Below are 15,470 nucleotides of genomic sequence, written 5' to 3'. Positions count from 1 at the left end.
CATCTTTTCTTGCCTCTCTTGGAATACTAAAAATAATGTTCAGTGCTTTTATTCTTCGGGTTATATACTATTTGGTTATTTTGAAGTAATTATTCTAGAAACTGTAGTATACTTCCTTGATTTGTCACAGAATGTCTCAGTCTGTTCAGGTACTGTAACAGAATTCCCTTAATGCACAGCTTACCAAGAACAGGAACTGTTTCCCACAGTTGAGAAGCTGGGGAGGCCCTGGTCACAGGGCAGCAGATCCAGCTCCATCCTCACAGTGGTGCCTTCTAGCTGTTTCCTTATCCATCACAAGATGCTACTCTGGTCACGTTTACAAGGACCCTAATGCCATCCGCAAGAGGTCTAGCCTCATAGCATAAATCCTAGCTTTGTTTCCTGTTGCTGTAATAAAATAGCCTGGCAAAAGCAACATAGCCCACAACTCCACATTACCCTCTTTAACAGGGAAGTCACAGGCCGCAGGGGCTAGTTCCACAGTTGCAGAGCAAATGCATGCATGCAGGCCGCAGGGGCTGGTTCCACAGTCACAGAGAGAATGCATGCATGCATGCAGGCCGCAGGGGCTGGTTCCACAGCCACAGAGTGAGTGCGTGCATGCATGTAGGCCGCAGGGGCTGGTTCCACAGCCGCAGAGCAAATGTATGCATGTATGCAGGCCGCAGTGGTTGGTTCCACAGTCACAGAGCGAATGCATGCATATATGCAGGTCACAGTGGCTGGTTCCACAGTCACAGAGAGAATGTGTGTATGCAGGCCGCAGGGGCTGGTTCCACACCGCAGAGCGAATGCATGCATGTATGCAGGCCGCAGGGGCTGGTTCCACAGCCGCAGAGCGAATGCGTGCATGCATGCAGGCCGCAGGGGCTGGTTCCACAGTCACAGAGAGAATGCATGCATGCAGGCCGCTGGGGCTGGTTCCACAGCTGCAGGGCGAATGCATGCATGCAGGCCGCAGGAGCTGGTTCCACAGCCACAGAGCGAATGCATGCATGCATGCCGCAGGCGCTGCTTTCACAGCCGCAGAGCGAATGCGTGCATGCATGCAGGCCGCCAGTGCTCAGGTCACTCCCCACTCTTCATCCAGCCCAAGGCCCAGCCCATGAGACAGTGACATGTGTGTTCAAGAATCATCTTCAGCCTCGGTTAGCCGAGTTAAGAAACTCTCTCATAGCATGCCTGCAGGACAACCTAACCTAGATCCGTCCTCACTGAGTGTCTCTTCCCAGATGATTCTAGGTCTCATCATATTGACAATGAAAACCATCACCCCAGCTCTTGTCACCATCACCCCAGGGGTCAGAATTTCTGCAGAAGAATTTGGGGAAAGCATAAACATTCAGATCTCCTACACAGAATTATACAATTCATTTGTCCCACTGACCTAATAGAAGACCTGCTAAGCCGTTTGCCCTCATGAGTACTGTGTTCTTGGCATGCCGCTTGCTTCCACACGTACTGTATGCTTCCAGGTACATTGCAATTATTATTTTGTTTGGGCAACAGTACAGTATAAATATTTATTTATCTATCTATGCGCTTTCCGGTGCTTTTCTATTCCTTCTTGCAGTTCCCTCTGAGATCATTTTTCTTCTGCTTTGAAGAACATCTTTAAAGTCCTCCAAAAATATTTTTATTCTTCTTTTATTTATGAAAGATGGTTTTCCAAGATGCAATCTAGGTTGGCAAATGCTTTCTTTGAGCCATTACAGTTGACGGCGTTTTCTTCTGCAACTCATTATCTCTGTTCATAACTGTGAATCTTAATGCTGCTTCTTTGAAGATAATGTCTCTTTTTTTTTTTATTCTTTTGGCTAACTTCAGGACTTTTACAAATCTCTGGTTCGCATTCTTTTGACTATGATGTAGTTGCTTGCATTTTTCTGAGTGTTTATCATATTTTTTCCGATCTGTGCGTCGGCGACCCTGCCTTGTTTATTATCTCTGGGCCGTGGACTCAGTTATATATGAATGTGAAATGGCTCACGTGGGTTGTCCCTGGCTGCTGTTTCTGTTCTTTCATTTCTTCTTGCTTCCACGTGCTTTCTACTGACAGAATCGCAGCTCTCCGGCGCAGCTGCTTCTTCACTGGTTGCTCTGTGCCCTGCCTGCTGTGTAACTGATCCGTTCCGTCATTTCAGTTTTCAAAATATTTTCCCTAGAGAAAAATCCCCCTTTCATTAACTGTTCGTGTTCTTTATCATAGTTATCAGAAGTATTTTACCTTCCTTTTCTGAAAACTGACTTTTGCCTCATCTGTGAGCTAAGAAGCTTAGTGTGTGTGTGTGTGTGTGTGTGTGTGTTTTAAGTTTAACTTATTTAGTGTGTCTGTGTATGTGAGTGCAGGCACACATATACCATGGCAACTGTATGGAAGTCAGAAGATAGTGTTATGAAGTCAGTTCTCCATCTTTATGTGAGTTCCAGGCATCAAATAAAAGGCTTTACCCGATAAGCCATATCGCTAGCTCAAAAGTCCATTCTTCCTTCCTTCCTTCCTTTCTTCCTTCCTTCCTGCCTGCCTGCCTGCCTTCCTTCCTGTCTACCTGCCTGCCTTCCTCTGTTCCTTCCTTCCTTCCCTCTTGTCTTCCTTCCTGTCTACCTGCCTGCCTTCCTCTGTTCCTTCCTTCCTTCCTTCCTTGTCTTCCTTCCTGTCTACCTGCCTGCCTTCCTCTGTTCCTTCCTTCCTTCCTTCCTGTCTACCTGCCTGCCTTCTTCTGTTCCTTCCTGCCTTCCTTGCCGTGAAGCCATTTTAATTTTTATGTTTATTCTGTTTATGTGTATCTGTTTTTGCCTGCTTGTCTGTATGTGCCCTGTGTGCACAGGTACCTAAGGAAGACTGAAGGAATCGGATCCCTTGGGCTGGGTTATAGGTGGTTATGAACCAGCTGGTGTGGGTGCTGGAAAATGAACCCAGGTCCTCTGTAGGAGCAGCCAGTGTTTTTATCTGCTGAACCATCTTTCCAGCCCCTCAAAATTTAATTCCCCTCTGTGTCCTCCAGTCTTACACTTGACCATCGCATCCCTAGCTGGGGCTGACTGCACTCCACTGTCTCTCAGTGACTGTGAGAGGATGGTCACAGGAGACAGGTCTCTTTCTGGGCCAGATGTTAATTCAGCGAGACTATGTCTCATGTTGGGGAGGAGAGGCTGAGAGAGCCAGTGCAGGGGCGGCCCTGAGCACTCATCACACGGCCTGTATCCCGTCACTAGTAGGGTTTTAGGACTACCTCACTGTTCATTAAAGACTGTATCCTATATTGGGCACTGGATTAGCATGACTTGGAAATACAAACAAACCTTACTTAGTTAATTAGGCTAATTCATTTCAATAATCTACTTATCTTTAAAGCTGCAGTTGTTTTATCTTAATAACTAAAGGATTATATATACATATATATTAGAAAGATAAAGGGCAAGTTAAGTAAATACAGGTGAGTTAGTTATTGTAATATATATTATTTTATATATTGTATATAATGTGGCATATGTAATATATATTAATTAATTCACCTGCATTTACTTAACTTGCCCTTTATCTTGTCCTCTTTTCAATCATTGGAAACAGAGCCAGTTTTCCTGTGTATTGTCATTCTCTGAAGCTCTTTGCACGACACCTGACATACTCTGGGCTTAGTCTGTGGGTCAAATTGAATTGCAAAATCTATTCTTGCTTTAAGAAAAATGAATATTTTAAACCAAACTACTTTGTGAGCTGTTGCTACAGCAAAAGAGTAGACCACTTGTCTAGCATGCATGAGGCCCTACATTTAACCCCCTAATTTGCAAAAAAAAAAAAAAAAGCAGACTCTTTATAAATAGATATTATATTTACTTCTTGTTTAATTGACTCGTCATCTGCTTTGAGCGTATTTGCTTCTTAATTGACTAATTTCATTCTGTTAAATAGTTTAGAAAATAAACTTGTAACCCACCCTTTGGGTGACTGAGCCTTGTTTCAACTTTACTTGAGATGGGGCTGGAGAGGTGGCTCATCAGGTCAGAGCTTGTACTGCACTTGCACTGGACCCAGGCTCAGTCCCCAGCTGCCACTCACAACCACCTGGAACTCCAGGTCAAACACAACACTTGCTAAGTAGCCATCTCAGTCTCCTTTCTGTCGCTATGCTAGCAGCACCGTGATACGGCGAGCAACGAGTTTATTTGCCTTACACGCACTCACCACAGTCCATCACCGAAGGACGCCAAGGCAGGAATCCAAACAGGGCAGGAATCTGGAGGCAGGAACTGAAGTTGAGGCTGTGGATGGATGCTGCTTCCTGGCTTGCTCTCCGTGGCTTGCTCAGCCTGCTTTCTTAGACTTCCAAAGACTACTTCCCCGAGTGAGCTGGGCCTTCTTGTGTCAATCATCAATCAAGACAGTGGCTCACAGGCTTGTCCGCGGCCATTCTGGTGGTATTTTCTCAATTGGGGTTCTCTAGCTAGTGTCAACTTGACAAAGGAACAACAAAAATTTAACTAGGACAGTGGCATTTTGCAGTTTCCAAAGAACGTTAATATTTATTTTCTTGATTAATTCCCTTAACAACTTGATAGATGGGTAAAAAGTAAAGTAATGGAGGATCCTGGGAGTCAAGGAGCTGGCTCACATTTCTACACCTTTGATTGTCCAGGTCACAACTTGACTTCAAGTCTTGTGCAGCCTGGTTCAGTGGCCGGTTGGATCCACTGAACATGCCTAACACAGCTTGTATGTCTCTCAAGATGAATGTAAACAAGGCAACACGCCCGCCCTTCAAAGCATGCAGCATAATTTACAGTCTCCTGAGTAACTGCGCTTTTCCTTTTCCTGCCCAAGTTCAGATCACTAGATTTTAAAGAACCGGGCAGGTTAGCATCTGCCATGGGCAAACAGTGAGCTTCCTGCTAGCTCGCCTGCAAGCCACTCAGTGCAGGAGAGAATGCCAGGCTGACCTTATGATGTTTACTTTAGCCCTCCATCATTGTTTTTGTTTCTAGGTGCTGAACTGAACTCAGTGTCTAGAACCAGGAGTTTATAAACCATTGTTTATCCAAATTTATCGAGACTCTACTTTCAGACAGCTGTAGGGACACTCGATTTCAGGGACATCTGGGCAAGTTCAAGGTATTTAAAATGTAGTTCGGTGGAAAGCTCCCAAACACCACACCAGACAGTGATCGGTAGATACTTTTTTCGGGCCAGGTGCAGCACTGTTCTTGCACAAGGTGTGGTGTAGGTGATGCTAAGTATTCTCGCTGTATTAATTAATGCATGGGGGCAGGCAACCTCAGTCCCAAGGGTCTGCCTCTTCAGTGTACCCATAGCTGCTCCAAACCTCATCTGTAGAGGTAGCTCTTGCCCCTCTGATAGCAGGAGCAGTGTGTGCATGTGAGTGTGTGTGTGTGTGTGTGTGTGTGTGTGTGTGTGTGTGTGTGTCATTTGTAGTAGAAGGAAAGCGTGGAGAAACAATATATTTATGCATATTCCAAGCATCATTCTGCATTACACATCATAGCAAACATAGTGCAGCTTGCGTCAAGCCCAGTCCTGTGCCACATGGTGAGGAGGGAGTACTCGGTCTGGGGAAGTAGTTGACATGTAATGGGACATTTATGCCACCATCACAGCTTCCTTCTATGATAATTTCTGTCTTTCACAGTCTCAGCTAGAATGGACAGCCTCGGCAGCCCTGGCCCACCCTTTCACGTGTGGGGTAGAGCCATGGACATGGAGCCTCAGGCTCCCTCATGATTTTGAGGCAAGATATAAAGGCAAGGCCAGGCTGTGGACTGCGTCGATGGCTCGGTGCTCAAGGAGGGACGGGCTGGCATCAGAGCAAGCCAGAGTCAGGGGCAACCAGTGATGCGTTGTAGCGTTTCAAAGTTATAACAAGAGGAAGTCAGAGCTTATGGAGAGAAGAAAGTAAACATGTTTTTAAAAGAACAAGACCAGACTGGTAAAAAAACCAAAGACAAAAACGAATGGATAAGAATGCCGTTTGGGTGCGAAAGGCCTCTCTTTCCCAACTCTGGAGGCCGTGAAGCCCAACTGGACTTTGCTTCCTGCTTGTGGAGGTCTGTGAACTCGCTGGCTTTATCTCATCATTTTAATTTCAGTTATACTTAGAACTAGATTTGACTCCTAGCAACCAACAGGCTCCAGTTAAGGGGCAGTTCCTTCCCTGGCCACAAGTGCTTTTGGCTCAGCGCTGCTCTCTCCTGTCAGGAAAGAGACATCCTGCTCTCACTGGCCAGTGTGCTGGCCCTCCGGGGCCACTGTAGAGGAACAGAGTGGTGTGACAGCCACAAGCAGCACTGGGGACTGACAAGTCACCTTCTACATCCTGCTCCAGCAGCCAATCCCACACACTGAACCCTCCTGCTCTGTACTCTGTGTGTACCGTGCACACTCCTCTAACGATGCAAATGCCATGGAAACACCAGTGAGGGCCGCTGTCTGGCGTGGACTTTACACCTTAAAACGGTGCCTCCGAGTCCCAGCATTCTTCTGTTGATGCCTGCCATACACACGGGGTGACCCCAACATTCAGGAGTATGCTTGTCCCTTGGCCACGCTTTCTGGACTCCCAACTGCCCTTGAACTCCAAGTCCTGCTAGGATTGTTTGAAGTGCATCAGGGGACAGGAAATCATTATTAGTTTTTCCTTGGATGAAAGGGAGGGAGGGAGGAAGAAAGGAAGGAAAGAAAGAAAGAAAGAAAAAACCTGGACTTGGCCCAACCTCATTCACAAAATGGTGACTAAAGGAGCCAGTATCAGCATTGGAACGGGCTTCCTGAGCTAGCATAACCGGCCATCTGGCTATTCCTAACTACAGCGCCTCAGGCCGGAATCCATCCCAAGCCAGCCACAAAGAGGCTTTCCAGTGAAAACCCAGCAGCACACAGCACGCTGGCATTGGTGCAGATTTATGCGCATTAACACAGTGGTCCTGAAGGCCCCTCATGAGCAGGGTATAAATAACATTTACTGGGGAAGGGCCGTTCTCACAACAGGGGGAAGTAAGTTTCCAAAGGCCCCCACAGAGAGCATCACTAGAAACTGAGGACTGTCCAGCCACACTGTTCTAAGGGCAGAGTGGCTCGGCGATGGAGTCACTTGCCTTCAGGCTGGGCAACCTGAGTGCTAGCCCTAAGTCTACATGCATGGTAGAAGAAGAGAGCTGACTTTGGTGGGTTTTCCTGTCTTCCATATGCATGCTGTGACACAAACACAGGTGCACAGGCACACAAATAAGCATATTAAAAATGTTTAGTATACCGTTTAGAAATACTTCCATTCATAAAGAACTGCTTCTCCCGGCAGACTATTTTGTTTTCCTTTTCTGTATCATTAGAGGCGAGAGCAATATTCTGAGCACTGGGAAGTCACGCAGGAGTAAAAGAAAATGATGGTTTTGGCATGCTTTGTTCTCTACCATATCATGTCCTTGCCTCTTTTTTTTTTTTTTAAACAATAGTACGATTTATTTTCTAAGCACCCCAGCTTTTCGGAATGAGTCACTGGGTGTTGGGAAGCAGGTGAATCGTCCATCCGTCTACCCTCCCTTCAGCCATTGCCCTTGTTTTCACTTTGCTTCCCTACGCCCATCACTATATTAAAAGGGATGCCAGGCGTTCCTCTGTTTAAAGCATCTTCACGTCATTTGTGCTCTTTGGTTCCCAAAGTAGTGAAGCGCAGTTGTTATTAACCTTGTCGTGGCTCAGATCCCATGAAAGATACTGACTTCGCGGACTTGAGTCACGTGCAATCCAACCACTGCGCCAATCAGGTGCCTTCCGAGTGGGAGGTAAGCCTAGGAAGGGGGGGTAGGAACGAATATACATGGGCTGCACCCGTGAGTCTGTATCCTCCTTGCTTGACACTTAAGTAAACATTGGTTTACAAGGTTATTTGGCCATTTGGTTTCAGAGAAGGAGACTCTTACATACAGCTGTCTAAGGTGTCTTATGTGTCATATTCATTTGAGGGCACAACTGTTTATTATGTGTATTCTTTTCAAGGGAAATAAATATAGGTAGTGGAGGAAAACATGCTACTTGGGCCTGAACTGTGATTGACCCCGGGGTTGGCACCTACGCAATGGCACTTGCCCTCGAGTCAGGAACTTGCTCTGGTCACTGGGATGGCACCCCTTGTGTTGAGTAGCTGTCGCTGAGTCAGCGTCCCTGTCAGTAAAAGGTTCCTCCGGGGGCCTCATAGCTCACTGTAGTTCTCGTTGACTGACTCTCTGACTTAATTATTTGATGCAAGACACGCAACACACAGCACTCCCCGGTCATTCTGCATTTAACAGCGCATTGCTTTGAAGCCAGTGTATATCCAATGCACTTGTCACGGAGCCCCTTAACTTCTCCCATCCTGACAGTGTCAGTGGAGGGAACTTCGGGTTGGATGGAAATTTGAGTTTGTTGGGCATTATTCCCCCAAAGGAGAACTTACGGAAAATACTTGTCTCTTCCATCTAAAGCACCCTGCTGCTGACTCCCACAGAGCTTCTGTGGAGTTGAGTCTGCCTTTCCAGGTCATCATTTGACCACACAGCTAGCTGCTCATCCATCACTAGCTCCAGTGGTCTGCCAAACTAATATTAGCTTTGAATACCTGAAGGCAGCTCAATGCTCGGGAAACTCTGATGAGCATGTCTCCATGTGGAGGCGCTCAGGTAGAGTGTATCAGAGTTTTTGACATGCCTTGCCGTGGGCTGCGGCGTAGAGACCATAGATTCCATACCACTGCCTCCTTCCACCCCCACCCCAATACTGTATTAGATGATTCTCCAGGCAGCGCTGTGCCAGCGTGGAAAGACTCCGTGATGGCAGGGAGAGTCTAGGGTTTTCTTTTAAGGTCAACATAGTACAGTATCAGGTTGAGCCATAGAATTGTCAGTTTGGGTAAGAAATGGTTGGCTCCTGACAGTTTCCCATGCCTCAGGCTGAAGAGCACTGGGCTTGAGCTCTAGCCTGGATGGGCTATGGAGTGTCCGGGCCGGTTCCTTAATGGCCGAGCCTTGGCTTGTGAACTCAGAATAACCCATGCTGTGTGGGACTGATGCGATGGTTAGCAACTACATACAGAGAAATACTGGGTCTGGAGGTATAAGATAGTCAAGAAGTAGTTAATAATAGAACTCTGTTACCAACCTAAAATAAAGTAGGGTTTCTTTGCTTTTCCTCTGGCAATTTCTGCATATATGGCAAAGATGATGGTTGCTATGGTAGAGAGAAGTGGGAAATGTTTGTTTGGCAAGCACGATTTAAAAAACCCCCCAAAGCCTTGATAGACCTGCCACTCCTGTATCCGCTGGTATGTCCTAGTAAGGTCACAGATTAAGTTTGACATACTCAGTAAAGGATTAAATAGGAAATGTACTGAAGAGCAAAGTTTTCAAAAAAAAAAAAAACAAAAAACAAAAAAACAAAGCATTAGCAAACATTCTGAACTTAGGGCAGAGGACTTGGGCTGACTGGATCTCCACCGTTCTCTGAGTTATTAATAGCGATTCATTTCGCTATATTTTGAGTATGATATTTGGTATATTGTCACGCGGTATTGGTCTGTGGAGACTTTGAAGGCTTGATGGTCCTTGGGAGAGACCAGGGTGAGGAAAGTGCCTCCCTGTCATCTGTGGCACACATACCAGGGTGTGCTCATTAAATGCTCCGAGGAAGGCGGTGGGCACGGCTGCAGTGCCTGGAACACGGCTCCATCTGCTTGGCCAGAAGCTGCAGTGACATCACAGGTTGTGCAACAGTAGTAATTCAAGGCTATTTATGACCATTTTTAACGGTGAAGGTCTATATTATATTAGAAGGCTGTGTTTACAATGCCGCGCAGCAGAATGTGTCCGTGAGTCACTCCCACGGTAACATTTGGTCAAACTCATCACCCAAGTCAGGGTGTCGATGCTGGGGTTCTTCCCCTTCTAAGAGCAAACTGATCCCCACATCCTGTCAAGCGGCCTCCTCCCTTCCGCGTCCTTTCCCTGTGCGCCACGCAAGCCACAACACCGTAGCCCCTCCACACGAAATATCAGGTGTGCATAATTAAGAAAGGGTATTTTTAGCACATGTTTATTGTCTCGTTGTCATTACCCCATTATGGGACTTCAATTAGTGACCCTGATGACTCATTTAAATCACAATCAGTTAAGACCCTTTCATTTGTCCGTTTAAAGGGATTTGTGGCTTAGTTAATTATCACTTCCTGACAGCCTGAAGGTCGGCCTATTTCCTTTTGTTTCATTCTGCAGTTAATCCCCTCATTAAGGGTGATAGAAAATGAATAATTAAATATGTGCCATTTTCATATTTCAGGTAATGAGAGGCCCTCAGATCCCAGCGGACACAATAAGAGGAGAACTCAGGAAAGGTTGAAGGCCCAGCCTCCAGCAAACATGTGAGTTTCAGCTTAGCCTCCCCATGACAAAACTTCCACGCGTGTACTCCCCTAATGTGAAACCAGGTGAAAAGACTGCTTATGGGGCTAGCCTATGACGTCATGGGCTGCTGGGACCAAAACACCCAACAAAAAGCTCCTGGGGGAAAGAAGGGTTTGCTTGCATGCACAGTTGCAGGGGGACCGAGGTCCGCCTCAGCAGGGAGGGTGTGGTGGCGGGAGTGGGAATTGGATGTGCACATTGTGGTTGACTGAGATGCAGAGCTAGACCAAAACCAAAGGGGAGTGAGTGCAGCCTTCAGAGGCCTGTCCTGGGGGTGGGGGGGGGGCCATCTCCAAAAGCAGTGGTTCATAACCCCTCTGGGGGGGTCCGACGACACTTTGACAGGCGTGGCATGTCAGATAGCCTGCATAGCAGATATTTACAACATGATTTATAACAGTGCCAAAATTGCAGTTACGAAGTAGCAATTCGATGATTTTACGGTCGTGGGTCACCCACAACATGAGCAAACTGTATTAAAGAGCCACCGCATTAGGAAGATTGAGAACCGCCATCCTAAAGGCTCCACAGACTTGAAAACAGTACCAAAATCTGGGTACAAATCGCTGAAAATATGAGCCTCGGGTGGGGGACATCCAGGTTCTCTCAGGTAGGGTGCGTGACTGCGCTAAGCATGCGCAGAGGTAATTCAAGCATTCATCCCAAAGGGAACGAACAGTGCCTGACACAGTCAGCGAGCAGCACATGCTGGCTCACCACGGGGCAGCTTCTTGACGACACAGACAGATGATGTGGGGTGCAGGCCTCAGCCATGCATCCCCGTGCAGTGTCCAAGCCTCCTCTGATTCACTGGGCTGGAAATTAAGGCTAAACTGTATTAGGCCCTGAGGGAAAAAACCTCTATCTCTGGGGTGTTAGGAAACCCAACTTCTACCAAACCTCTCGAATATGCTGAAAGGACCTTTTGGGAGGTTGACGCTTTAGAAAATGGAAAGATGATACATGTGGCCCCACAAGGCCACCTCTGTGGAGGGGAGACAAAGCCTCCCACAGCAGCCTCCAGGGCACGAACTGAATTCCTGCCACCTGCCCCAGCCCTTCAGGGACTTTGCCTTGCTACAAGAAGCCTGCTCCTCCGTGATCACCCCAGGACTGTTGTGTGGGGACCAGTTGGGTGAGGCCCGCCCTCTGACTCATGCCTCCTCTATTTTTTTTTTTTGAGGGGCCTTAAACTCATTCCAACCAGAAGTGTAGTCAGCCAGCCCTGATGAGGAAGCCCTGGTCCTGTGGTGAAACAGAAGCACCTTGGTGCCTTATTGGCTCCTTTCATTTGCTGAGTCAAGACATAGAAAGTTCTCTAAAGGAAAGGCAGGGCTGGGCTGTGATGAAAAGACTCGGGGTTTGACCGGCAGAGCAAAGCGCAAGGGTGCCTCTTTAGTAAGGAAGCAGTCAGGCGGATCTGGGATAGGCACGGAAACTGGCTCCACAGGGGAGTGATGATGGCTAGACTGGCCCGCCCGCAGTGGGGAAAGGTCTCAGGGTTGGGCCAAGATCTTGTCGTTTATCCCATGTCAGTGTAGAAGGCAGAGAGCAAAAGCAGAATCTGAAAGAAAAAACTTAAGTTTACAAGAGTGGCTGAGAGAATCTGACAGGAAGAAGAAGGGAGCAAGGCCTGTGGTAAACGCAGCCTCAGAACGAAAAGGAAAATAAAACGTATTCGAATAGACCGTTGATTATATGAGAAAGGGCGGCGATTATCGGTCAGAACTGAGCCTTAAAATCTGCTGTCTCACTCGTTATTTCACTCAAAAATGGTCCGCCCTCATTAAGACTTTTATAGGGAAGTAATGCTGCTCCTTTACAGTGGGGTGTAGGAAACAGCACCTCTAACCTGCTCCAGCAAGAATGAGTATAAGAGGGAAAGATGGTGAGAGTGCCAGTGCCCTGCAGAGGAGCACACGTGTGCATGGATGTTCACACATGTGACACATGTTCACACATGTGGACAGATGTTTACCCATGTGACACATGTTCACACATGTGGACGGATGTTCACACATGTAGATGGGCGTTCACACATGTGGTAGATGTTCATACATGTGGTAGATGTTCATACATGTGGACGGATGTTCACTGAGACAAGCAGCGTCCCGCAACCTCATTTCCTCATCCCCGAGTGGAAAGCACTGGATGGTGGAGTTGGAGAGTTGTGTAAATTTTGGTTGAACAGTGTGTATCACTCAGAAAAGGAACCCTGGACAACCTCTCTTTCACTGTGTCATGTTTCAGAGGAATGAACAGGACAGAAGAGTAGCGTCTCCGCCCAGAGCCACATGTGCCTGATCCACCACTAGAAGGTAAGGGCCTGCATGGCTGTCTGGTGGCTGGTACGGGAGAGCTGACGTCAGGAACTGTTTAATCGGGTGCGTTCGGTTGCGTTTCTCCTTACTGTAAGCATTACACTTCTGTTTGTAGAATCAACTAGCCATGAAGTAAGCCTTGCATTGATGACCTCTTCACTCAGGGGCCGTGGGTTGCCCAGTGGGAAGGAAAGAGGGGCTTATGGGAAAGTGCAGAGTTCAGGTGGCCCCACCCCCTCTTAGTAGTAAGGGTTGAGTGAGTCTCATGTAGAAGCGTCAGCAAATGTTCACCCTGTGGAGACAGGGAGCCTCCATCCAGACAGTGCAGCACCCGCTGCCCCCAGGACTCCCTTCTGCATCTCTGAGGGAGCTGTGCTCCCAGGGCATCCGTGAACCACAGTTCCACTCTCCCTGTTACCATAGTTTCATGTATTGAAGGCCTGGCTCCTGGCTCCTCCTGGCTCCTGATGCTGATTTGGCAGGTTCTGGAAGCTTAAGAGGTGGGGCCTAGCTAGGAAATGGGTCAGTGGGATTCTATCTTGCCTTGCTGCCTTGCCTCTCTCTGTTCCCTATGTGTCTGCCTCTCTCTCCCTCACCGCCCTGTCTGTCCCCTCCCTCTCCCTGGCCAGCATTAGCTGAGCGCCTCCCATCCACCACACCCTTCTGCTGGACTGACACCGTGAACCCAAACATCTTCCCCTTTAGATAGTTTCTCGGGTATCTGCACAGCAACAGAAGACTGTGGAGTGCACCCCTCCAACACACAGCTTTCCCTCTCTGTGCATGGAAAGCTGTAAGAGAAAAGAAGCCATCCCATCTGGACACGGTCCCTTCCTTCTCGGTCCACCCCTGTTTCTTCTCTGTCACTGCCTTTCACCCTGGAGGACCTGCTTGTCCCCACCTCAGGCAAACACACTCTAGGCCCCGCTTTGTGTGTCCTCAGGCTACAGTCTTCCCTCTGTGGCATCTCTCTCCTCCCTCCTACCGAGAAGGGATGCTCCACAATGCACCCTTTTCCCACCACGTCAGAGGCCTGGCCTGGCGAGGACACAGGAAGTTGTCAGGGGACAATATGGAGGAGCTCACTTTGGAGACACTGACAAACATCCTGTAAAACGTGCATGGAGCAAGGACCCGTGCAACTGAGAGTCTCTGAAAGGCTGGAAATGTTAGCACCAGCCCGAAAGTACTCGAGCAGTGTGATTTTCATTTGCCTCTTGTTTCATTCAGCGCAGACCACTTAAGAGATCTGTCTGGGTATCCGGCTTGATGGTATTTCCATTTTGAAATTGGATCAAACAGATAACAGTGATAGGTAGTAAATGTCCTAAGCTTGGTTCTGCCTTTCATGTAATATTCATGCCAACTCCTTCCTGCAAACTTTTAGCATTTCAGAATTAGCTAGACCCAACCCATTTTATGACATCTTCAGTTTTTAATGCTTGGGCCATCAGACTGGTTCTTTGAAATCGCCGGTTCTCTGCTGTGTACTCCCTGGATGGCCGTTAGCAACGAGGCCAGTTGGAGCGTCTAATTATCTTACCCCAATTTTCTTTCTCACAGCGTTTCTTAATTTACGATTCTGACTTCATGGTCATCTTAGTGCTGGCTTTTACTGAGCTTTTTTGCATCAAGACTAAAAGGTGCTCGGTTGCTTGAGAGGTTATGATGGGTTCCGTCTCTAGGCCAGCGTTGTGCTGGCTGCTGAACAAAGCACAGGAAACATCCTTTTCTACTCAGTCTGCTACCTACCATCTCCTTCTTTGGAGACTGGGTTTCTCGTATGTCGTTGTGTACGGCCTTGAACTTCGGGCCCTCCCTCCTCTGCCTCTTGGGCGCTAGGGTTACAGGCTGGAGCCACCTGCACCTGGCTTATGCAGTGCTGAGGACGGAGACCATGGCTTTGTGTGTGCCAGGCAGGCACGCTAACAACGGGCTCTATCCCCAGCCCTAGTGCTCCCTGGTCTCCATGGTAACAAAGCCCACTTCAGTTATCAGATGGGAGTCATGTGGTCCAGAAGAGGCCAGTTTGAAGCCTTCTCCAGAATTTTCCTACCACATCTGCTGAGAGGTTGTTGACTATGGGATGGGGGAGTTAAAAGTCCAGCCTTCTCTTGTGGGATAATCCTCTTTCCCCGGCTCCTCCTGCTACTCCTGAACTCAGCCAGAGCAAAGCAAAAGCCCAAGAGAGGCAGAGATGAGAGACCAATAACAGAGGGAGCTCCCTCCAGCCTCACACCCCGCCTGGACCAGTCCTCCGTGGGGTGTAGGAGACCTCTAATTCTTATACCCACCTAAGTGGGTTGGAGTCATTACTGTTATTTGTTAATGGTGACTCCCCGGAGACACAGAAGTCAAGCACCTGGGGGTAAATGTCTCTCACGGATAGAGAACTTAATTGTTGTGGTGAGGCTGCCTGGAAAATTCTTAAACTGAATCCACTGAGGCTCTTGTTTTCCTGGTTGATTTCCTTGACGCAATTTTAATCACACCTAGCACCCTGACTCTTTGTTCTAAGTCAGGGACAGGAAGTGACAGCCTTCATGTTCTCCATCATCACTGCATGTTAGTGAAAAGCTCTAAAGCTCTGATTGGAGGCTGGATTTTGTTTGTTTGTTTGTTTGTTTGTGTGGTGAGGCTGGAATTTCGGTGAGGTCAGGCTTATCCATCTCTGTGGACTGCCGTGTTGCCTTTCCAGGC

General features: G+C 47.8%; 1 protein-coding gene across 5 annotated transcripts in view; it reads left to right on the top strand.

Annotated features, from left to right (window-relative positions):
* PCED1B (PC-esterase domain containing 1B) overlaps window positions 1-15,470 on the top strand; it is a 124,944-nt gene that overhangs the window by 17,644 nt on the left and 91,830 nt on the right. For all 5 annotated transcript variants that reach the window (XR_014773074.1, XM_084749447.1, XM_084749446.1 and 2 more), the window contains exons 2-3: window positions 10,325-10,406; window positions 12,700-12,767. The gene's annotated coding sequence lies outside the window, so the exon portion shown is untranslated. The remainder of the gene's footprint in view (window positions 1-10,324; window positions 10,407-12,699; window positions 12,768-15,470) is intronic.

Source organism: Acomys minous (genome assembly GCF_964271855.1).
Source record: "Acomys minous genome assembly, chromosome: 12".
In the NCBI taxonomy this organism is placed as follows: domain Eukaryota; kingdom Metazoa; phylum Chordata; class Mammalia; order Rodentia; family Muridae; genus Acomys; species Acomys minous.
Note: the sequence above shows the minus strand (reverse complement) of the source record. Positions and strands in the feature narration are given on the sequence as shown.